Here is a 24,447-nt window from a genome sequence, read left to right on the forward strand (position 1 = left end):
AACTTGAGAGCAGACAGTACAGTCAGCTGCATTTATGAAATTCAGTACAAACAAGGAATCACTTGTTGGCACAAATTATGTTCACTAATTTTTTACTGATATTCATTTCTCTATTTAAACTATTCATGAAATACATATGATAGAAATTTCATCTCTCTTCCTTTCCATCCCCCACCCATTTCTTAGTCAAGGTGTTCTCTGTCTGTTCTTTATGGTAGCCAGACAATTAATTTGGCCAGACAGCATTATTCTCCTTTGTTCGTTCAATTATAAATTCCTAGAGCTCAGGAACTCTGCCCAGTTTTTTATTCCCACTTCCCAACCTTGGAGTTACATTTCTCATACATGAAAGAGCCCAGTAAATGTTCGCTGCATTGAATGGAGTGGAATCGTAGCAACTGCCCAGCCTTAGTGGATATCCTGCTTGTACTTCCATGTGCCCTGGTTATGTGTTAGGGGCAAGTGCTCATAGAAGGGAAATGGGGTTCACAGGGAGGCACAATTCGCTGTGGCACACAGTAGAGCCTTGGCTCCCACAATTCCACCTGCCTGCTTGCCCTCTTCCTCTTGCTGTAATTAAAGCCTGTCCCTTCCTCAATCCTGCCTTTTGCCTTGGAATGGCCTGTTGTCATTGTCCAAATCTATTTTTATCATCTAGACTCTAGAAATGTCAGTTGAATGAAATGGTACTGGAATCTGCTTCCCTTTCTTCCCTTTTTTGATAATTAACAAGAAAAATTACTTTTTCATTATTTTGTTTTTGCGCTCTCTCATTTTGAAAGATAACCAAAGCAGTTGTTGAGAGTCACAAGCCATTTGTGCATCACGAAAATCAGCCTTACAAGGTTAGAGTCAAGTATTCCAGCCTTATCTTTCCACATCAGCATTTTACCTGAATATTTCATTTGGTCCTGAACTCTTACTATTTTTCTTTCTCTAACTTCCTTTCTTCTGCTGATATCAACTAGTTAGGTATTTGTGTTTGGTTAAGTGCATGAAAGTATAACTTCTAAAGTCCCAGATTGTTTTTAGAGCTTGCAGGGGGTCAGAAGACACAATTCTCCTTGTATCCAGCTTACTCTTAGCCCTGGGTGCCTTCTGCAGGAATGCACATGCACCTAGCAAGGCATAGGCAGCCCCAGCAACTCAGGAGGATGTGGCTCCAGTTCCACAGTATAACAGACATTTACTGAGCATTTATTGGATGCCAGGCACTACACATACAAAGATGAAGAAGAAATGAGTTACATCCCAGCAAGGGAGACTGATATGGAAGCAGATAATTAAAAAATAGTGGCAGATAGTTGTATAGAGTGAGGTAGGAGCACAGAATGGCAACGGACTCAGCTGCAGAGAGCCAAAATGGTTTCTTAATGGAGCTTGAGAAATTGGGAGGGGATTGTGCAGTGCAGAAAGCGAGGGAAGGGAATTAAGGAGTGAGCAGAGTGTTAGCAAAGGATTCCAGGAGGAGGTGGCAACATGAACTCAGGCACAGACTGAGAAACAACTGGGGGTGGGCAGTGTTTGGGGTATTAACTGCATGCAATTGAGTTGCTGAAAAGAGATGACTGTAAAAAGGTAAACTGGCAGTCATAGAAGAAATGCTTAGCCATACCAAGGTATGGAAATAGAGCTAACATTGCATTTGTACCTGTAGCCCATAGGGAGCCTTAGAAACAATTTAAACTGGAGCATGAACTCACCACTTGCCTTTTAGATGGAGCCATTTGGCACCAAATTTAGGATATATTTGGGAGGCAGAGCGCTAGAGGCAGAGAGGAAGCTGTTGCAGAATCCAGGCAAGGTTATTGGAGACCTGCATTAGGACCAGGGTGGTAGGAATAGAGGAAGTGCTGAATTCTAGGAGGTAAAATTGGCAGCACCTAGTTAGCAGTAATTGCGTATAGTGGTGATGAGAGGGAGAAATTTAGAAGGATTTCCCAAGTTAGAAACTTGTTTGGCCAAGAAAATGCAGGACAGGGAGCAATTTAGAGATCATGATGATTTCAATCCTGGTTATGTTGAGTTTTGGATGATCCTGAGTATCCAGATGGAAATGTCAGGGAGTTGGATGTAGGAGCCCAAATTTGAGGCAGTAAAGTAGATTTGAGAATTACATATATTTGAGGAACTCACAGCCAGTACTTGTGAATGGAGACCCAGAGGTTGATTAAGTTTATCCATCAATTAACAATACCTGTTTAAAACTCCAAAGCTGCTTAGACATAGATATAGATATACACACACGCGTATGTATGTGTGTTTATGTGTGTGTGTGTACTGTTCCCTCCTCCACTAGGGATCAGTATAATACACATTTTGTGAAACATTGCATCAGAAGGGGCGTTTGCAAGGAATGTAGACAAAACATAAGCCAAAAATCACACACCTCCTCCAAAAATAGAGTGGTTCATGTAGAAAATTACAGCTTTGGATTCATATCAAGGAAGAGTGTTTGACAGCTACAGAATATGAAAAAAAAGATTCAGATGACTGACTTGTTTGGTCTGAGGAAAGAAAGAATGTTTGCAAGAAGTCAGCGCCCCTTATATCTTCTGGTATCTAATGAAGTCACTTTAATATACCCCTGCCCCACAACTCTTAACAGTGTTGTTAGTGTGTTTGCCCAGCTGTTTTCTTCCCCCTAGGAAGTAGGAAACTGTACAGTATATTACTTCTTTTTAGAGCTGGGCATTCACTAAAGTCTTTTTGATATTTTAAAGTAGAAGTTAAATTGTAGAGATTTTCCAATTTATGTATTTATTTTGAGACAGGGTCTCACTCTGTTGCCCAGGCTGGAGTATAGTGGCACGATCATAGCTCACTGAAGCCTCGACCACCGGGGCTCAATGGATCCTCCTACCTCAGCCTCCTGGGTAGCTGGAACCACAGGCATGCACTACCATGCCCGGCTGATTTTGTATTTGTAGAAACGGGGTCTTACCATGTTGTCCAGGCTGGTCTCAAACTCCTGGACTCAAGCTATTCTATTCTCCCATCTTGGCCTCTGAAAGTGTTGGGATTACAGGCATGAGCCACCATTCCCAGCATATTGTAGATATTTTCTAGAGAAAAGAAGCTTCATATGTATATCTGTATAGTGTGATGTGTGTGTATGTGTGTGTATGTGTGTTACCCTCCAAATAATACATGGAACTCCCTTATTAAGTGATTTAAATAATTTTGTTATGATTCCTATCCTGGAATGGCAGAAGAAGAAACATTTGTCACAATTGGTAAATATTATATTTTTGTTTCAAGTATGAATTACATGGAGAATTCCATGCTAGTTTTTCCAAAGTTCTTAAATTTAACAGAACTTTTAAGTGTCGTGTTACCATAAACTTCTTGAGAACTATATCTTGACTTAGAAAAGGAAGTTTAGATAAACCACAGTTAAATACCTGGCCTTTCCAATAACTACTAGGTAGAAAATAAAGGTTGGACGAAAGCAAAGACATGAAAGCTTAAGCTGAGGTATTCTTTTGAGAATTTTAGAGGAATTATTGTGGAAAATGGAAAGCCACAGAAATAGTTTTATCAAATTACTAGTCAAACCTCATCTTCATAAAGACCAAAGTAAAACCATAAGCAATCATAGATGGAAAAAAGCTGACCTCCCTAATAGGATAGCATTTCATCAAGGTGGTGTGATAGTTGATCCTTTGTGGAGAAACCTGTTCAACAACCCAAAAAATACAGGTTTGTGTAGAACACAGTAATTACTGATTTAGTGAGAACATTATTGACTTTTGGTTGTTTTCTGTCTAGTTTGAGGACAACCTGTAGAAAAATGCAAAGTATATTTTGACTTCATTTGCCCTCTTCCAACAGTTGGCATATGCCAGAAGAGTGAAAATTTATTTCTTTATTTGCCTGTATAAATTGCAATTATAAAGACAATTCATTTAGCTTATATCAGACTCCTGAGTCTCATATAAGTTACTTGAAATTATCCCACCTTCTTTAGCATATAAAAGTGGTCGATATGCGTTGGTTACATAGCATGAAAACCAACTCTATGTGCAGGGAAAGGGGACCCACAGAGCGTGATGTGCAGGAATTTAAGGCGCATCATAAAGCTCGTTCTAGTTTCTCCTCTCGTGGCCTACCACAAGGCTCACATGGCCATTAGGGAAACAGTTTTGTGTTAAAGTAGAATTTCCCAAAGTGTGTTCTGCAGAACATTAAGGCTAAAGAATACCAATAGTTATTATGTAGACAAAAGGAGAAAGAAAGTTCTATATTCAACTAAGTTTGGAAAATGATGGTTAAACAAACAAACGTAAACAGGGTTGCTTCTTTGCTGCAAAATTCAAGAGCCTTCGACATGCTTCCTTGCGTGGTCAATCTCCAAGACAGGACAGTTGTTTGCAGAATTTTATAGATGTTTCTCACCTGGGTACACCTCTGAGACTTGGATGTTCACAAATCTGCTATTTGAAGATGATGGGTTGGCTGAGAGTGGTGGCTCATGCCTGTAATCCTAGCACTTTGGGAGGCCGAGGCGGGTGGATCAACTAAGGCCAGGAGTTCGAGACCAGCCTGGCCAACGTGGTGAAACCCCATCTTACTAAAAATACAAAAATTAGCCAGGTGTGGTGGTTTGCACCCGTAATCACAGCTACGCGGGAGGCTGAGGCAGGAGAATCACTTGAACTCAGGAAGGAGGTTGCAGTGAGTTGAGATCATGCCACTGCACTCCAGCCTGGATGACAGAGTGAGACTCCATCTCGGGGTGGTGTTGGGGAGTGGGGGGAATTGGTTTAAGGCACTTCAGAAGTTCTGTGAAAGCCTGACTATGTGGCCCCAGGAAGTGGGTTAAGTCAGAGGCTTCAACTAGTATGTAATTTTGGTTTGTTTGGCCTACATAGTGTTTTTAAAAACCTAAAGCCAACATTTACAAATCAAGATATTTCAACATAAAAATCCAGGTTACAAGTTTCTTTTAAAAATTAGAGGTTGAGACAAATCGGGGGCTTCAGTCCTCCAGAGCCACAGTCCACTGGGTGTTGGAAAGCCACTGCCCCTTTAGGGGAGAGATGTTCACCCCAGTTTTCAGAGTGTTTACCACCGTTTATGTTCTTACACTACAACATCACTCATTTATCTCACTTGGGCAGCCCCTCCCATCCCCATGATGCCATTCACATGGATGAATTCATTCCTTTGGCTGAGAACAGGCACTGAGGTTGAATCTGGGTGGCAGGTGATGGCAAGACAAAGCCTGTGGTCTGGAAGCAAATATGACAAAATATAGACAGTGGTTGTCTTGATTGGTGAGGTTATAAAATGTTTTCTAACTCCTTTTATTTACTTTTTTGTGCTTTCCAAATATTCTGCAACAACCATGTGTTTCTTATGTAACTAAAAGAGAGAATTAAAAAAACAGCTAAAAAGCTTCTGAAATATAGATTTTTTAAAAGATTTGGTTGCTATGAAAGTATCTGCCTCCCTTTAAATCCTAACTACTAATAGTATTAATACAATGAGTAAGATAAGTATATATTTGGGCAAAAAAACCAAAAATATATCTGCTTTAAAAGCTTTCTTAAGATCCTGTTTTTCAGCTGTTCATCATAATACTACAAATATTTAGTTTTATGAGGGCAGAAAAGTGTTGATTGGGCATCTGTGAAGTTTGGTTTTTGATATTTGGGCTTTTGCTAGCTTCTAGAGTATGATATAAAATAAGTAAAATAAGATAAAAATATTTTTATCTAGAGAGTGATAAAAAATAAATAGATGGATGGGTAGATCATCTGAGATAATAGGAAAGCCTGGGAGAATTGAAGTGGAATATCAAGGCCCACCTTACTGTCCAAGGCAGTTCCCAGCATTGACCACGTGTTTTTGCGGCTGGCTAGTACTCCCCAGCAAGCAAATAGGTCAGACTCTGAAATCTTGTATACTACATAGGCACATTTGGAATCCTGAATTGGAATTTAACTCCTGGGCAGAGGTAAGAAAATGGTGACTCCTTTTTCACTCTCGAAGGTAGAAAGACCTTCTGCTTTTTGGAAGGACACCTTTTGAAATCCCTCATTTGATTTTGAAATCCCTCATTTGATTTTGTTGTTTTCCCTGCATCATAGAAAATGGACTAGAAATCAGGATGGGGACACATAAGATGCTTTGTGGATAAGGAACCAGGGAAATGGAAGGCGGAAGCAAAAAGGAAGCGCCTGGAATTAGTTGGAAAACAAGGAATAAATGGGGAAATGTAGATTTTATAGATGTTGGTGTGAATGGAGGAATAGGCGTTGTGGGAATTATTTACCTGATGTAGTTTCTCGGCCTCTCAATGTGTTTCCTCCACTGTATAATGGAGATAATGTTAGTACCACACTCACGAGGGTGAATGAAATGCTGCACGAGAAATGCTTAGCATAGGACCTGGCCAGAGGAAATGCGCAATAATTTATTCAGATTCAGAGATAATCTTTTTATTTTTTGCTATTTTTAATATTGATTTTCAGTTTTATTGAGTAGTGGTAAAATAATGCCTTACATAGTGTGACAACATAAAACAAATTGGTATTTTGAGATTTGTTCCGTGGCCTAATACATAGCCCTTTTTTTGTTGTTGTTCTAAATAAGTTTGAAAAGACAGTATTTTTGGGTGTAGTGCTCTTTGTCCATTACATCAAGTGTTTTAATTGTCATATTTAAATCTGTATAATTACTATTTTTTTGTTTGCTTAATACCAGTTTCTGAGAAACTATCTTACTCCTGTATACGTGAGGTTATGAAAAACGCCAACCCCAAAGCCAAGTTGGCATTTAAATGGCCATGAGTTATAACGTTTTTCCTCTGACTATACCTGAAATTGCACAGAATAGAGCTAGCTTGATGTAGGAGATGACAAGGACGTTTTAAGTATTTTTCATTAAATGTGTGGCATCACCTCAACGATCAGTGCAACATGAGATTCAATTCCAAAGCTACTGAAGGTATTCTTGCTGCACTTCCTTCTGGAGGGTTCAGATAGAAGAGCCTGAAGAATATCAGCAGCATCAGAAAGCATGGGAAGAATCTCCAGGTTATTCATTTTGTCCAGCCCTTTGGTGTGTGGTAAGCCAGCACCTAAACCAACTAAGATAACCAATATTTATCCTGATCTTGAAGTTCTTTGGGCTAAAATATTTCACAATTTTTGTTGGTAGCTTGTGAGGAAACTCTTTCTGTCAAGAAATGCTTCCCCCTCCAGCCTCCATTTTGGCTCTTCACTCATTTACTCCTTCCTTCTTTCTCTAATGTTTGTTGAGCACCTTCTCTGGGCAACTCACTGTAACAATGAATGTGTTACTTAGAAATGTCAAAGGAGACATTCTTTCTGACATTCTTGGAGTCTTACAGTGTATAAATTAAAACTTAAACATAATTCAGGTAAGAAAGTCCTTGTCAGAGTGAGAAAGACTCACATAACTCTTGGGCATATGTGTATTTTCCACTCACTGTTGATGCAGGTGATAGAATCAGAAGAACTGTTTTCACTTTTATTTATTAATTTTATTAGCTGGAGCCAAGCATAGCAGCTCATGCTTGTAATTCCAGCACTTTGGGAGGCCAAGGTGGGAGGATGGCTTGAGACCAGGAGTTGAAGACCAGCCTGGGCAACCATAGTGCCACCCCATCTCTACAAAAAAATAAAAATAAATTAGCCAGGCATAGTGGCGTACGCCTATGGTGCCACCTACTCAGGAGGCTGAGACAGGAGGATTGCTTGAGCCCAGGAATTCGAGGCTGCAGGGAGCCATGATCATGCCATTGCACACCAGCCTGGATGACGGAGTGAGACCCTGTCTCAAAGAAAAAAAATTATATTAGCTGGACTCCATTTCCAAGTCTTTGGTCAAATGCACTGAGAGAAGGTGTAGCATTGCCTTTTAAAAAAGTTTTATTTACATATAATTGACATATAATAAAGTGCACATATTTATACAATTTGATAAGTTGTTTTGTTTTTGTTTTTTGTTTTTTGAGCCATGAATCCATCACCACCTTTTCAACATTTCATCCAGTGTCTTGGTAATCCCCCACTCCCGTCCCTCCACCACTGTCGCCAGGCAACCACTGATCTGTTTTCTGTCATTGAAGATTAGCTTACATTTTTTAGAATTTTTTATCGGTGGAATCATACAGTATGCAGCTTTTTGGTCTGCTTTCTTTCACTCAGCCTAATTATTTTGAGACTCGCCCATGCTGTAGCCTTCCTTTTATTGCTGAATAGTATTCTATTGTATAGATACACCAGTTTATTCATTCAATTGTTGATGGACATTCTGTTTCCAGTATTTGGCTATTATATAAGTAAAACTGTTACGAACATAATATACACGTCTTTGCCTTCATTTCTCTTGAGTAGGTACTGAGAGTAGAATGGATGGATTATATGGTAGGTGTATGTTTAGATTTTTCAGAAATTTCTAAACTTTTTTCTGAAATGTTTTTACCATTGCATATGTGAATTCCAGTTGCTCCACATTTGGTTTGGTCAGTCTCTTTTAATTTTAGCCATCCTAATAGGTAGGTAGTGGTATGTCATCATGGTTTTAATTTGCATTTCTTTAATGACTAATGATGCCAAACACATTTTCATGTACTTATTTGCCTTCTTCATTTTTATGAAGTATCTGCTCATGTATTTTGCCTATCTTTTAATTGCATTGTTTGTTCTTATTATTGAGCATGGAGATTTCCTCACATATTCTGGATATAAGCTCTTTACTAAATAAATGCCTTGCAAATATTTTCTCCCAGTCTGTGTCTTATCTTTACATTCTCTTCACAGCGTCTTTCAAAAAGCAGAAGATTTTAATTTTGATAAAGTCTAGTTTATTAATTGCCTTCCATGGATCAGAGGTTTTCTCTTACATTTTCTTCTAGAAAATGTATAGTTTTAGAGTTTACATTTAGGCCAGTGGTCCATCTTGAGTTAGTGTTTGCATGTGGTATGAGGTATAGATCAAAATTAATTTTTTTTTTTGCATATGGATGTCCAAGTATTCCATCACAACTTATCAAAAAGACTATTTTTTCTCTACTTAATTGCCTTTGCACTTTTATCAAAAATAAGTTGTCTGTTTATTTATGGGTCCATTTCCGGACTCGCTGTTCTATTCCACTGACCTTTTTGTCTATCCTTATGCCGGTACCACACTGTCTTTAGCGTAGCTTTATGTCAAGTCTTGAAATCAGTAGGTTTTTTGTTGTTATTTTTGTTTTTGTTTTTTTAAGACGGAGTCTCCTTCTGTTGTCCAGGCTGGAGTGCATGATCTCGGGTTGCTGTAACCTCCACCTCCTGGGTTCAAGCAACTCTCCCTTCCTCAGCTTCCCGAGTAGCTGGGATTACAGGCATGGGCCACTTTGCCCAGCTAATTTTTCTATTTCTAGTAGAAACAAGGTTTCGCCATGTTGGCAAGGCTGGTCTTGAACTCCTGACCTCAGGTGATCTTCCTGCCTTGGCCTCCCAAAGTGCTGGGATTACAGGCATGAGCCACCACGACCACAGAAATCAGTAGTATTAATTCTCCAACTTTTTTCTTTTTCAGTGTCATTTTGGCTATTCTTGATCCCTTGCATTTCCATTTGAATTTTTGTATCAGTTTGTAACTTTCTACCAAAAAATTTTTTTGCTAAGATTTTGACTGGTATTACATTGAATCCACAGATCAGTTTTGTTGTAGCTTAACAATACGGAGTCTTCTGACCCATGAACATAATATATCTCTCCATTTACTTAAATTTTCTGTAATTCCTTTTAGTAATATTATTTTAGTTTTCAATAGACATATCTGTCATATCTTTTGTCAGATTTATTCCTAAATATTTAATATTTTTATGGCATTAAAACATTTTAATTTTTTCATTGCTAATATAGAAACACAATTGATTTTTGTGCATTTATCTTATATCCTGCAGCCTTGCTGAGCTCACTTATTAGTTCTTGTAACTTTTTTATAGGTTCCATCAATTTTCTACATAGATGATTATTTTATCTGCAAATACAGTTTTATATCCAACTGGATGCTCTTTATTCTTTTTCTTGACTGGTAACACCATATAGAGCCTTCAGTACAATGTTAATAGAAGTAGCAAGAGTAGATGTCTGGCCTTGTTCCTGATCTTAAAAGGAAAGCAAGCATTCAGTCTTTCATCAAGTATTATATCATCTGCAGGCTTTTTGTAAATGTCTTTTATTAGGTTGAGGAAGTTTCCTTGTTCTTACTCTGTTGAGTGTCTTTAAAGAGGGAAATGGGCTAACCAGAGGTAGTTAGTTAAGACATAAAGGGCCAAGTGCCATGTCAAAAGTAGAATGCTTAAGGAACTAAGCCTCCAAGTAGCCAGACCTGTTGGGAGTCTGAAGCAATAACTCAAGAATGAGATAATGAATACTACCACTGGTCAGTGTCAGCAGGGGTGAGGAAGAAGACACAGATCAAAAGATGTTTAAGGGGTAAAAATGACATGATTTGGACAGAATAATTCCAAGGTTTCTGGCTTGGGTCACTGGGTAAATGTGGTGCCATTTTGGTAAAATAAAAAATACAGAAATTCAGGAGCTGCACATTTGGAGGAACCAGTTTTATACATGCTGAGTTTCCACCAGGAAATAGTCAGTATGCAATTAAATATAGACATCTAGGACACTATGGAGAAGTAGGGGGGGAGCTTGGACTTAGACATCGTCAGCTCACAGACGCAAGTTGAAACCGCAGGTGAGAATGCCTAAAGATGGTGGAGCCACTGATGCAGCAGCCGTCTCAGTTACAGTGGTCACGTGACAGCCTGGTTCTGGCAACCACATTTCTGAAGTTAAACACTGTCCTAGTATTTGGACACACAAAAAATAAAATTTTTCAGTTCTTTTATGAATGCAAATTTTAGTTCAATCCCTTAAACAGAAGAATAAGACATAAACTAACAGTACTTCCTCTCATAGACCATGTGGGTGTGTCAGGGGTAGTGTAGAGAGGGAGATTTCTTTATTTTGTACCCTCTCACCAAAGAAAGCCACACAAGCCTAGAAAAAAAAATGTGCCCTTACGCCTTACCTTAATTTGAGAAAGGCCAGGCATTTACTGGCATTTTGCTGGGACTTGCACAATTGAGCAAGGAAGAATGCAAGTGTAAATGAAGTTAGAGTTCAAGCCAGTAAAAACTGGTTCTGAAGCTTTTTAAAAAAGAGAAAGTCTGCATGACATTAAAAATTGTGTTGAGAGTCTGCTTCAGCAAATCCCTCTATCACAGTTTCTGGAATAAATAAAGACGGTTTAGGAGAAGGGTTACTTACTGGAGCTAGAAAATTTTAAATTTTGTTAGGAATTACCAACTTGTTTTAAAAGGTTACAGCCACATTTTTAATGCAGACTTGTTCAAAGTCTGTATTATTATCTGGAAGATGTCTGATATATGATGTTGTTAAAATATATATTATAACACCACTGATTGTTTTTCCTTCAGCTCTCTATTTTCTCAGACTGTCCAATGTTGTTTTTCCAGCATCCATCCTTCTGCATGAGGTAAGGTCCTGTTTTGGCACAGGATTGCTGTATTTGTCATTCTGTGGACATTTGGTGCTAACGTCACATCTTAGTGCCTTTGCCCAGGGTCCACTCATCTGCCTTGTGAACTTACTACTTCTCCTCTGAGAACCCTTTCCCATCCCCTGTCTCCATGAGGAAGAGAAGACTGAAACACTTTTTTGTGTCACCTCTGCACGGAGCAGTCATTCTGTATTGCAATAATTTGTTTATTGTTGTTCTGCTCCTTTTTTAGATGAAAAGATTCTGAAGAATAGAGATCTTGAACATAGCACGGTGCCAAACACATAATAGGTATTCAATAAATGGGCCTGCCAAAGAGAGGGAGGGAGGAAAACAGACTTTTTAAGGAGCCGCCGAAGAATCTGAGCAGAAGGGACCTGAGACATAGGAAGACAAATGAGAAATATAGTGTCATGGAAGCCAAGGGAACAGAGAATTGTAACAGGGGAAGACTTATCGTTAGTGTTCATTCCTATTGAGAGCCAATGAGATACTGAACATCCACATTGTATTTTTAGGATCTAAGAAAAGATTTTCTCAGCCATAATCATACCACAGGTGATACTGCAAACATTGTTACCCATATTGAGCAAAGATGTGTTGGCAACAAGAGGTGGCTGGTGACCTTTTGGAGGGAGAAATCAATTGACCTGTTTAACTTGGTGATACCCATCATTCTGATATTCTATACTGTTATTTTTTCCTAGTGGCAAACCCACTGATTAGTAGGTCATCTCAGTTGAAAACTGAATAGAGTTCAAAAATAAGAACTGTTTGTAGGATATGCAGTATAGCTGGGTCAGACTGAGATTTGGAATTAATTTGGTAAATCCATACAGGCCTAAAATCTTCTTGGTGGACCATTTCTATGAAGGTGACAATGAGAAAAATGGTGACAGTTGTAAAATTGTATTGTTCTCAATATAATTGCAGCTATCTCACAACAAGCAAAATAATTCAGCAGTTCTATTTTAAAGCTGCCAATAGGGCTGGACACAGTGGCTCATGCCTGTAATATCAGCCTTTTAGGAGGCCAAGGCAGGAAGATCACTTGAGGTCAGGAGTTCAAGACCAGCCTAGGCAACCCCCATCTCTACAGAAAAAAAGCTACCAAAATCCACAAGGAAAGCATGGCTACAAAGTGAAGAAATGTCTTTCTACAGACTGTTTGAACAATCTGAGGGAAAGAAGATTAAAGTCTTACCAGGAAGAATAAAATTTCCATGATATTGTAACATCATTTAATATAAAATACACAACTTCTTGAAGGATAATAAAATAATTCAAAAGAGATTAGTATATTGGATTTATAGGAGAATAGAAACCTTTAAAAATGTAATGGTCAGCCAGGCATGGTGGCTCATGCCTGTAATCCCAGCACTTTGAGAGGTCAAGGCAGGAGGATCACTTGAGCCCAGGAGTTCAAGGCCAGCCTGGACAACATGGTGAAACTCCATCTCTAGAAAAAAATACAAAAAATAGCTGGGCGTGGTGGTGCACACCTGTAGTCCCAGCTACTCGGGTGGCTGAGGTGGGGGGTTTGCTTGAGCCTGGGAGGTGGAGGCTGCAGTGAGCCATGATTGCTGCCACTGCACTCCTGTCTGGGTGACAGATAGAGACCTTGTCTCAAAAATAATGACGATAATGATAGTAATGGTCATTAAAACAGAAAATGTCCATTTGTGTATTTAAAATTATTTATTTATACTGTAAGTTTTGAAATTCCTCTTAGCCCAAAGCCTGTATCATCATTCTTCTGACCACTTGAAAAAAAAATTCCACTTTGGCTGTTGCTGTACAGAAGGAGAGATGGACTTAACATTGTAATCTATAAATATTCTCATGTAGACAAACCAAGCTAAATGTTCTGTGGTTGATTGTCATTCATGTGGCAGCCAATTTAACTATTTTGAAAGAATGATTTACTTTACTTTTTCATGTTCACAGATTTAATACTACTTTTGAATAAATAAAAATTGTTCCTTGTTTACATTACTCTAATATTTTAACAATAGAAAATTGAAGTTGTTCTCACTTTTCTCCATTAAAGAAGTGTATTAAATGAGCTAGATCCCCATCTGTTTCTATTCTCTATGAGGGGAAAATGAGTTGGGCAGGAGAGTGATGAAGTTGGACACATCAGGAACTTCTCTTGCATCTCTTAGGTCATTTAATTTTTAGAGGTTTAGAGGACTTGATGTACCTCTGAAGTAGGGTAGAGGATTTTTTTTCCTAATCATAATTTAAATGTCAGGAATACATAATGCTTTTATCTAAAATGCATTCTAGTGTGAAATGCCTCAACATGGATACTATTAGGAATGCAATTACTTTCTAACATACTCTGGCAAAAATTTGAATTTTCTTCCTTTTTCTCTTTCATTCTGTGAACCTCAAAGACCTCCTGACAACTGTTACATAGGGCAAACCTAGTTAAGTGAGCCAGATCACTCCTTCACAGAGTTGATGCAGTGAGAATCTGCTTGAAACCAATAATTGTTTTTAGGAAAGTAGAGAAAGACTTTTAATTCCTTTTAGATATTACACACATTTAACAATTGTTATGGTGGTATAGTTTAAGGCATGAGCTTGAACTTTGGAGTCAGATAAAACCCGTGTTCAAATCTTCTCTCCTCTAATTCCTATGTGTTTGACTCTGTGTCTCAGCATCTTCGTCTATAATACAGGGTGATTAAGAGGAATCAATGGGTAATGCATGCCAAAGGCTTAGCACAGAATCTGGCCAGTTTTAAGCATGCAGTAAATGATGGCTATTATTATAATGCATTCCAGATGCATATGTACTTCATTCTGTGTTTTCAGCTGGACTCTTAAAGACAAAGGCACACTATGCAGACATACCTGGTGTACACTCTGTGTGATAATAACACCTTTCCTTAGAGACTTCTGTTTAATCTCATACATGCTCTTATGTTGGCCCCATGGTAACAGTGTGATTGAGAAAGACACACTCACCAATAGTTTGAGCTTCTGCTTTCCTGATTCCTGAATTTCTTCCAGTTAGCACCCAATCTTTTGTGCCCTAGGATTCTATCTTGCTTTATATTTGAAAATGAAACACTGTTCTTGAAGTGGGTTGTAGGAATGTATTTTTTTCCTCCTATTATATCATTACCTCAAACTTTAAAAAATGCTTTTACTTTATATTTCCTTACTAGAAAAAATGTATTATCATTAGGGTGAGGGATATTCAGGCAGTCTCATAGGCTTTTAGAAATGGTTTCATACAAGTCACTCATTGTTTTGAAGTTCATGGTACGTTTCAACTTGACACAGTTATTCTAGGTCCTGGGAGGGAAGTGGTGCAGATGATTAAGTGAAATAACTTAATAATCTAATACATAAATATGATTGCTGGATTATAATTATAGTTATGATTGCTAGATTATAATGGTAACTCTCAATTGGGCATACTTGTAAGAAAAAACGCTTTCCTCTCCAGAAAATCTGTTGTGGTTTGGAGACCTGTTGCTGAAAGGGCATAAAGAGAACAAAACTTGTATTAGTGTGGAAGTATATTCTCAAGTTGGTAAACGGAACCAGCTCCTAAATATCAACAAATATTAAAACGTATTTAGCATCTAAGAAACCAAAATAAACAGTGATTTCTGAAATGACCCCTAAATCCCTTATAATGTTATGTATCTATTGATTCCAGGCACTGGGAAGGGAAAAGGCAAATCTCATCTTCTCACATTGCAACCAGACAGAACACAAAAGGGGTGTTGTGTGTATGTGATAGAGAGAGATTGCTGATGGACATGGGCATAGCCCTGAGGCATGGCTGGGGAAGATGAATTATAGAGTGATGATTTCTGCACAGTCAGTTAAGGAAGAAAGTGCAGAACATTTCCACATACATAGAGCAAGAGGGAAGGGAGCAAAGGACATAAAAATGCAAAATCCAGGAGAGAGAGAGAAAGAAGCTGGGTGACAGGACAAGCAGGAAACTTGAGTGAAGAAATGCTGGTTTTTCTTAGACCACCAAACCCATTGACCATTTTAGTTTAAAGCTAGGCAGAGTCCCTGCAAGGATAATAACATTCATTGACTTTTTATTTGTGAGTGGAGGCCTGTCATTACTTCTATGGCTAAGGCTTGTTTTCTAGACCTCTGACTCCACTGCCAGGCAGTAGGAACTTCTGGAGAAGCTATCTGCCAGCTGGAGCACAGGATGGAAGGGGTGGGTGGCAAGCAACAGCGGGTTCCCGGCACTGCTGCCTGACACATGCCCACAACCGGTTCCTTCCTGGTCACCACCAGTCATCTCTCATCTCCCTATTCCAGCCAGCTTCCAGTTGGTGGCCAGCCAAATAAAACATTGAATAAAGAAGGATGTTCGTTCTGTGTTATGTGTATAGCTTGAAACTTAAGGGTATGAGGGAATGTAAAAATGCTTCCCTAAAACTGTTTAAAATCTGTAAGAGTTTGGGAAATTATACAAAAAATTAGACTTGTAATTTACGTAGCCATTTATTCTTGAATAATGAACTGTGTTTGCTTTATGGCGTTGCACCCATGAAGCTGAAATTTCATGCAGCAACCATTACACCAGTTTTGTTACCATCCACTCTGAGTCACATCTGTTCAAATTCCCCAGTCTTCTGCAACTAATGTTTTTTTTTTTTTTTTTTTTTTTGGATCTCTCCTCCCCTGTGCTATTAACTGTAGAAAGGAGGGGCTACTTAGTAATTCTACACCTGTTAAAGTCCACGCCTATCAACTTGTTAAGCTTCCCAAACAAGTGCAGAGTAAAGCATGAGAACATCAGAGTCTGGGGCGGTGCTGGCTGCAACGGTGGCTGTGACGGCGGCTGCCGCTGGGTTTGGCTTTTTGGATTTTTGTTCAGAGTCTCTAATGTATCCCCCACAATGGCAGTTGATGACAGCAATTTATATTCCAGAACGAAGAACAAACTAAATTCATCTCAAAATGATTATAAATCATCAAGAAGGAGTAGCCTGCCACCTGAACTACTCATAGGAAATGACATTAGAGGAAGACTTCAAAGAAACATTAAGAACTTGGATCCCATTCACCTGAGGCACCCGAAGAAGAGACCATCCATATTTCCAGGTAGGAATTGTTTACATTTATACCATCCAATTGAAACAAAACCAAACACACACACACAGATTATATTTCCCTTGTTACAATCAGATGTTCATTTAAAATTAATTCGGGTTACATTCGAAGACTTTAAGTAAATAAACGTGTCCGAATATAAAAGTTAGAATAATTGTTTGATCTGAAAGCACACTATTTTCTTCCTTTTATTTTTTTTATTGATTGTAACATCTTTAAGGACCTGTAAATAGGCAGCTATTTTATTATTTGTTGGCATCAGCAGGAATGTGGAACTACTTTGCTTGCAATCCTGAAGAATTCCATTGATGTATTTCATTCTCTGGCATTTTTTTTTTTGCAATATTATTGGATTGTTGAGTGAAGTTGATGTTTGTGTGCACCAAAAATTAACACCATTAAATACTCCAATGCATGCTTCAAATTCCTGTCTTGCATCAGAGCCTAACACCATTTGTAGTAAAAAGCTCAACTCAACAGTGTGGATGGTGAAACGTATTAGAGCACAGGAGACATGGATTTTAGTCTTGATAAAGGGACTCTGATGTCTGCCCCAGATGTTTATGTGTGGATATTATAGATACGTAGATTGTCAGAGAGACCTGTGACTGCGAACCTTAATTGAGCTATCTAAGTGATCACTGGAGAGTACAAATTGTGTGAATTATATAGCCAATTTGGTTTCAATACTATTTGCTTTGGAATTTCCAGGAAAAACTGAAAGTGGCCTTTTTGTTATGGCTGACTGATTTATTGGAGCCTTCTTAATGGGGGACAGATGAGACTAAATTATTTTTTGGTTTTCTGTATTCATAGAGTTAACCCAACACTTAGGGCTAACTCTATGAATGTAGGAAACCAAAAAATAATTTAGTCGAGTTTTACTTCATAAAAATTATATGGACTACCCTAACAGCTGACTCTTTATACTGCTTTTGGAAAGCGAGAAGATAAAGATGATTTAGAGATATGGGACTGAAGGCCACAAGCTAAAAATTACATTTCTTAAAGAAGCTATTTTAATAAGTTTCTTCAGTTCAGTGATATTGCCCTAGTGTCACACTCTTCTGCAGAAAAGAAGCAAAACTCAGCCTGGAGTGGGCCAGAAGGTGTAAACGTGTGAGTGTGTTAGGGGTAAGGAGAGGGGGATGGTATGAAAAGTGCTGGAAAGAGGAGCATTTGGGTGCCCGAAGTATTTCACAGAGCACAGTCACTTTCTGCCTGTTCGCTTGGATCTCCTGAGGGTACCAAGGAGCTCAGGCCTGCTGTGTTTCCCAAAACTACATGGTATGACGTACTTTCTGATGAATTGGTTCCCTAGCCCTTCTTCCAGAACCTCCTTGCAGAGCAGTTCTTCACCTTTTGCTTTTTCTTCTCTTAACATTATTCTTTGGTTAATTATGTCTGGATTCAGGTACGTTATAATTCATCCTGCACTTCTCTGCCACCACCGACGTAGCCCCACCCCCATACTTCATGAAGCCTTCTTCTTTCCAAACAACTGGATCCAGGGGAATGCCTCACTCCTGCAGCCAGCATTCCTGCTTTGCCCTCTCGTTTTATAAGGTCATCTGGCCCTGGCTGGTAGCTACAGCCACAAACTTAGGAGAAGGCCTCTTGGCTTGAATCTTACATAAGTTGTCCTTTCTAAGATCTTGAGTTGACATAATTAATTTGACAAGGTGGAGTTGTGAAAAGAACACTGAACTTCAGGGAGCTGAGTTCTAGTCTAGACTATGTCCTTAACTGCCTGTGTATGTTCTCCAAGCTACCTCACTGACCCCTGTGACCCCTCAACTATGCCACCTGTTTCTGCTCTTTCTGTGCCCAGTACTCTCCTTAGGGGCAGCAGCAGGAGAGGGGCGCTTCCCACCCCTCTCCCAACCTCTCCACCAGGGTCTCCAGTGGACAAGTTACAGAGTCACCTGCCCAAACTTTGTGCAATACTTACTGGCTACTTGATTTCTAAATCCCCGCTACCTAAACCACAACTCCACCCTCAGTCAGGCAGGTTTCACTAACTGACTGATTTTTACAGTGGATGATTTAGAAACTCCACTGGGCCATCAGTTTTCCCACAGTGCCTACGTACCACCTGAAAACAGAAATGCACACAGATTGTGATAACCATTCCCATTCTAGCTATGCAGTGGCACATAAAGAATAGGCATAATAGATGTGGAATCCAATGGTCAGAGAAATTAAGGCATATCTCAAAATTAATAAACATCAAAACTAAGACTCAGACCTTGGTCTTTTGACTCCAACACTAAAGCTGTTTCTACTCTGTTCCACTTTACTCCATTGTCAACTGTTATCATTTGTCTGATGAGATTCAAGACTTGAAGACATGTCAGTGTTCCAATCAGCTTTCACTCTGACCCTTATATACATACAGACAACTTTATCCTCTGCCTGAAGTCTTATATTTTCAATCCTGCACCGAATTATTGATTGATTCATTGATCACTTCATTCACAAAATAATCATTTTGTTCTTACATTGTGTTAAGGATAAAACTTCAAGGATCTAACTGCATATTACCCTTTTTTTTTTACCCATTGCTCCTTTAGGGTCGTCTCACACTGCAGATAGTTACCTAAAATGCATATCCACTTGTTTCATTCTCTTGCGTAAAATCCCTCAAGGTTACCACTGCTCTTAGGATGAAGTCCAAACTCTTTAATGTGAAGTACAAGAGATGCAAATTCTGGCCACTGCTTCCATCCCCAGCCTCTTTTCCAGCCCTCCTTCCCCTTGTGTTTCAACAAACTCAGCCACTTTCAGATCCTCATGGTCCTTCACATTTGCAATTCTAGTGTAAGTACTGTATACTCTACTTGAACAGTTTCACCCAACCAGTTTCTACCTTGGCTTTGGGGGTCAGCTTGACATCCCCTCTTCCAGGAAGTTTTCTTGATGCCAGTGTTTGGGTTGGGTCCTTTCTACATCTTTCTCATAACACCTGGACTTTTCCCTATCATAGCACTTATCACACTATATTGTCATTGTCTGTTTACTTCTCCGTATCTCCCACTTGCCAGTGACCCAGGAACGATATCAGTGTTGTTAACCATTGTATATCTAGTACCTATCACAATGCCAGGCACACAGTGTGCATTCAATAAATATTTATTCAATTGACTCAAATCACACTGAGTGGAATTAACTCCTGGTATACCTTGTGTGCTCTGGCTTCTCACAGACTCTGTCTGTGGCATTCTCCCTCACCACCCAACATATAGACACACATTACACACACACACCCAGCATTTCTGTTATGCCTTTTCTTCCATTCTTCCGCTGGTTAAAGGCCAGATCCTAGGCTTCTATCTTCTTCCTCTGACCTCCTTTAGTTTTCCTTGATGCCACCTCCTTGACCTCAGGGATGCATTATAGTAACTTTATGTTTGTATGGAAACTCTCTGAAAAACAGAGACTATCTCAGTTGCTTCCTTGCGTGGCTCATTTGTTTAGGAGGGGGGAAATTGCACAAAGTAGGTATCCTATCAACATCTAGTGGTTAATTAACTGATTTGCTATGAAGCTGTGTCAACTCTGTGGAGCCTGTCTGATTCTGGCTCCAAGAAAGAATTAGTTAGTAGATAGAGATTGCCAAAGGGAAAGGTCTTTATACTGATTTTTATAATAATCTGAACTCCTAGTTGGGGGAAAATGCAGGTATGGCTTATCTTAGTGTGTCATTCATTCATTATTAGGATTCTACTATATGCCGGGAACCATTCTAGGCCTTGGAAAGAGAGCAGAAAACCAGACAGTTTCTGGTTTAGGCCGATGGGAAAGAATTTTCCTAGCAGAGTACCTTGCATATTGCACACCTCAATAAATATCTCCAGAGTAAAGGAATGAATGACCCTCATGGTCACAGCAACGAATCTTAAAAAGAAGAAACCAATATATTTTAAAGTCCTATTTATATAAAAACATTAAACTAACATTTTGTTTTCCATTAAAAAAGCCTCAACAATAGAATGTTGGTGTGAGTTATTTGGCTGAGGTTCTATGGTCTTGGGTCTTAAGAGATCAGGCGTTAAGGGTCTAGGCCTCTGTAGCAAACAGGCAGCCTGTTTTCTCATTCCTTCTGAAAGAACTCCAGCAGCTGAGTTCATAGCAGTGGGCCTAGCTATGGTTTAAGGAAGCAAAAGGGAGAGAGAGAAGTGGCCCTGACACACATCATGCCCACAGGCATGTCAGATTAAAATGAGCATCTCACCCTGCACCTGGAAAGAAGGGGGGCTCAGGCACCAGGTGTGATGGGTTGTTCATTCAGCACTCTTAAACCAACAAGTTGGGATGTTTAATCAGCTAGTTCTTATAATATCATGCTGATTTTACAGTTATCTGTTGTGAAAAGCAAGGAACCATCTGCTTGGAGGAAACAGGCGGCTCCAGGTATTTCCTTGTTGCTTAGTCAGAGGACAAGTGTGATGAGGACTGTTCATGACCAAGAGGAGAAGAGAGCCCTGGCCAGGACTCACATAGCAGGAACACCAGCATGTAGGCTAACGTTGCTTCTCGTTTTTAAGTCAAAGTTCTATTCCAAACACAAGTTGTTTTTTTTTTTCTCAAATCCACAATCTAAAAAACGTACTTAAAATTATCTTATTTTTATAATTAAATGGATTTTGAGCATTTCTAAAGTTAGACTGCTATATTTGTTTTCTTTCTGCATGTAGGTTTTTATTGGAAACACAAGGTAGTCAGAGGAACAATGGTGGCTAGATGCTTTCTGACCTTCCTTCGGGTGAACAGCCTCTGTCAAGGAGCTGCAGAGATGGAGGTCTGGGTTCCCTCCTCAGAGCCTCCTCATCACAGCACAGTGAAGGCACTCTGTGATTAGGCGTGTCTCCTTAAGTGTTATGTTCTCTGTTAGAATTCTGTCATTCTGGAAGCCTGCAGACAGGTGTGTTTGATGACGTTTCAGTGGGGCCTTCAGGAGACATGCAGAACTTATGGTCAGGGCATCCATAAACATGTGCTATGAAGAGAGTGCCTCCTGAGATTGTATTCAGTGGCCTTACATTGCACATGGGCTCAGTGGTTACAGTTTGTGAGGACAGGAACCGTGTCTTCCTTACACCGTGGTATTCCCCACAACACTTACCACAGGGTTAGGTGCTTAAGAGCTGGTGAAGTCATCAGGCAAGGTGGAAGACAGACAACGTCCAAGAAGTGTGTCACAGCCACTCAGCTGGCCACACCCCTGCCTGTCTGGTCACGCAGCTTCCTTAAATAGCCGCTTCTCAGGCAGGCCTTGCTCAGGGCCAGAGTCAAGGGAGCCTCAGAGACAAGAGTTTGAACACTTCCTCTCATGAGAAGACTTCAGCCCAGGGATTTCACAAAGTCAGTATCTGCTTCACAATTGGTTTCATGTTCTGATCCCCCATCTTACTAAACATGTAATCTGGGACAAGCCACTGGCTCTCTCAGAACCTGTTTCTTCATCTGTGAAATGGGAATGCAAACACCGGTTTCACCAGCTGTCTTAAACCCAAATGAGATAATGCATAACTACAAAATGATACACAAATGAGGTTGACTGTACTATTCTTATTCCTTGGTGGCATTAAAGGTTTTGTTTTTCATAATTAGTACTTTTTATTTGAATGTGTGGGTGGTAGATGCAATTGGAACCCTTTTGCAACTCTTCTTGGTTGGAAAGTTATCTAAAGTTGCTAATCAGACCCTCTGCTAATGTAAATTCTATATAATGAGACACTGCTAAACACCCATTAATTTTAACTTTCTCATTAAAAAGGATGACATAGAAACCCTTCTTTGTAGTCAATATAGATGTATTTTCTCAAAGTGAATCATTAAACTTAAGGGCTTTGTCATGTGAGGCCTCTGAAAATTGTACAATATTAGAAACATCAATGTCTGTGTTTAATAAACGTACTGGTAGCTTTACTGTGTTGAATGTCTCTACCTAATTTTGTTTGTTTAAAACCTTGCTTTTGGAAATTTAGCCCTTCAACTTAAAATCTTGGAATGAACTTCTGATTTAAAACAAACAAAAAAAGCTTATATATAATATTGTAAATGAGCTCACCACTTGAAAGTAATTTACTTAAATAATGAGATTAAATTTTAAAATCTTTAAGTGTCAACACATTTTTATTTAAAATTTGATATATATATGGCCTTTCCTGTTTAAAAATACTGATTAACAAAAACTGACATAGCCTGTTTACTTTTTATTTATTTACAATAAATAAATACAATAAATAAAATTTATTTATTTATTGGACAAGTTTATTGAAGATGGAGTTTTTGGTTTTGTTTTGCTTCGTTTTCTAAAAAAGGACGAAAACACACCCTTTCCTTAGGCGTCCTGCGTCCCCCGATTCCTCCTCCCTGGTTGCCCCGTCCTTGGCTGGCGTCAGAAAAATGGCTACAAACTTTCTAGTACATGAGAAGATCTGGTTCGACGAGTTCAAATATGGCGATGCAGAAAGGAGATTCTATGAACAGATGAACGGGCCTGTGGCCGGCGCCTCCCTCCAGCAGAACGGCGCCAGCATGATCCTCCATGATACTGCCAGAGCCAGAGAGAACATCCCGAAATCCCTGGCCGGAAGCTTAGGCCCAGGGGCGTCTAGCGGCCCCAGCGGAGACCACAGCGAGCTCGTCGTCCGGATCGCCAGTCTGGAAGTGGACAACCAGAGAGACCCGGCTGAAAGTGCTGGGGAAGAGCTTGCCCGGCCACCGGGCCACAGCCCCTCAGACCCAGCACATGTCTCCCATGCGCCAAGTGGAGCCCCCGGCCAAGAAGCCAGCCACACCAGCAGAGGATGACGAGGACGATGACATTGACCTGTTTGGCAGCGACAATGAGGCAGCACAGCTGCGGCAGTACCAATGAGGAGCGGCTGCGGCAGTACGCGGAGAAGAAGGCCAAGAAGCCCGCGCTGGTGGCCAAGTCCTCCATCCTGCTGGACTTGAAGCCTTGGGACGATGAGACGGACATGGCCCACCTGGAGGCCTGTGTGCGCTTCATCCAGCTGGACGGGCTGGTGCGGGGGGCCTCCAAGCTGGTGCCCGTGGGCTACGGTATCTGGAAGCTGCAGATTCAGCGTGTGGTGGAGGACAAGGTGGGGACAGACTTGCTGGAGGAGAAGATCACCAAGTTTGAAGAGCGTGTGCAGAGTGTCGACATCGCAGCTTTCAACAAGATCTGGCCTGAGTGTGTGTGTGTGCCCGCGTGCGTGAGGCCCTGCCACAATTAAAAACTGAGACCGGCAAAAAAAAAAAAAAAAGGGACGAAAACAAACTTAATGAAGCTATTAGTGGTAACCTGGTTACTTTTAAGGAAAACTAAAATGCTAATACTATATTATTTGTGTGCATGATTTATTAGCAAGGGGAAACTGTTTTTACCTTTATGTAGGGACTGATAGTGAGCCCAGTATGAGCAGAAAATGTTAGATTTATAGCTCAACTTTAGGTTTTTCTCCTTGTCATGAAAAAAAAAATCAAAAAACAGGGTTCTGAATTCAAGACTTGCCTTATAAGTATATTGAGAAATGACTTGAAGAGATGTGGCCTAAAAGCAGTTCCTTTTCAATTGTTGCTCTACAGCTAATGTGTAGTTACAGATTTGAGAGCTTCCACATACTTTTCTCTCACATTCCTAAATAATGCTCTAATTATATATTCATATCTGGACTATGAAAATACTTTTATATCTGTATAATTTAATATTTACTCAATATACTTCAGTAATACTTTTTAAGCACTTGTAGTTGTCTGTCTAAGTAATACTTTTTA

General features: G+C 39.7%; 1 pseudogene; it reads left to right on the top strand.

Moving 5' to 3' along the window:
• Positions 1-5,932: 5,932 nt before the first annotated feature.
• Positions 5,933-24,211, top strand: LOC129011649 (elongation factor 1-delta-like; annotated as a pseudogene).
• Positions 24,212-24,447: the final 236 nt, after the last annotated feature.

The sequence above is a fragment of the Pongo pygmaeus genome, chromosome 14 (genome assembly GCF_028885625.2).
Source record: "Pongo pygmaeus isolate AG05252 chromosome 14, NHGRI_mPonPyg2-v2.0_pri, whole genome shotgun sequence".
Classification (NCBI taxonomy): domain Eukaryota; kingdom Metazoa; phylum Chordata; class Mammalia; order Primates; family Hominidae; genus Pongo; species Pongo pygmaeus.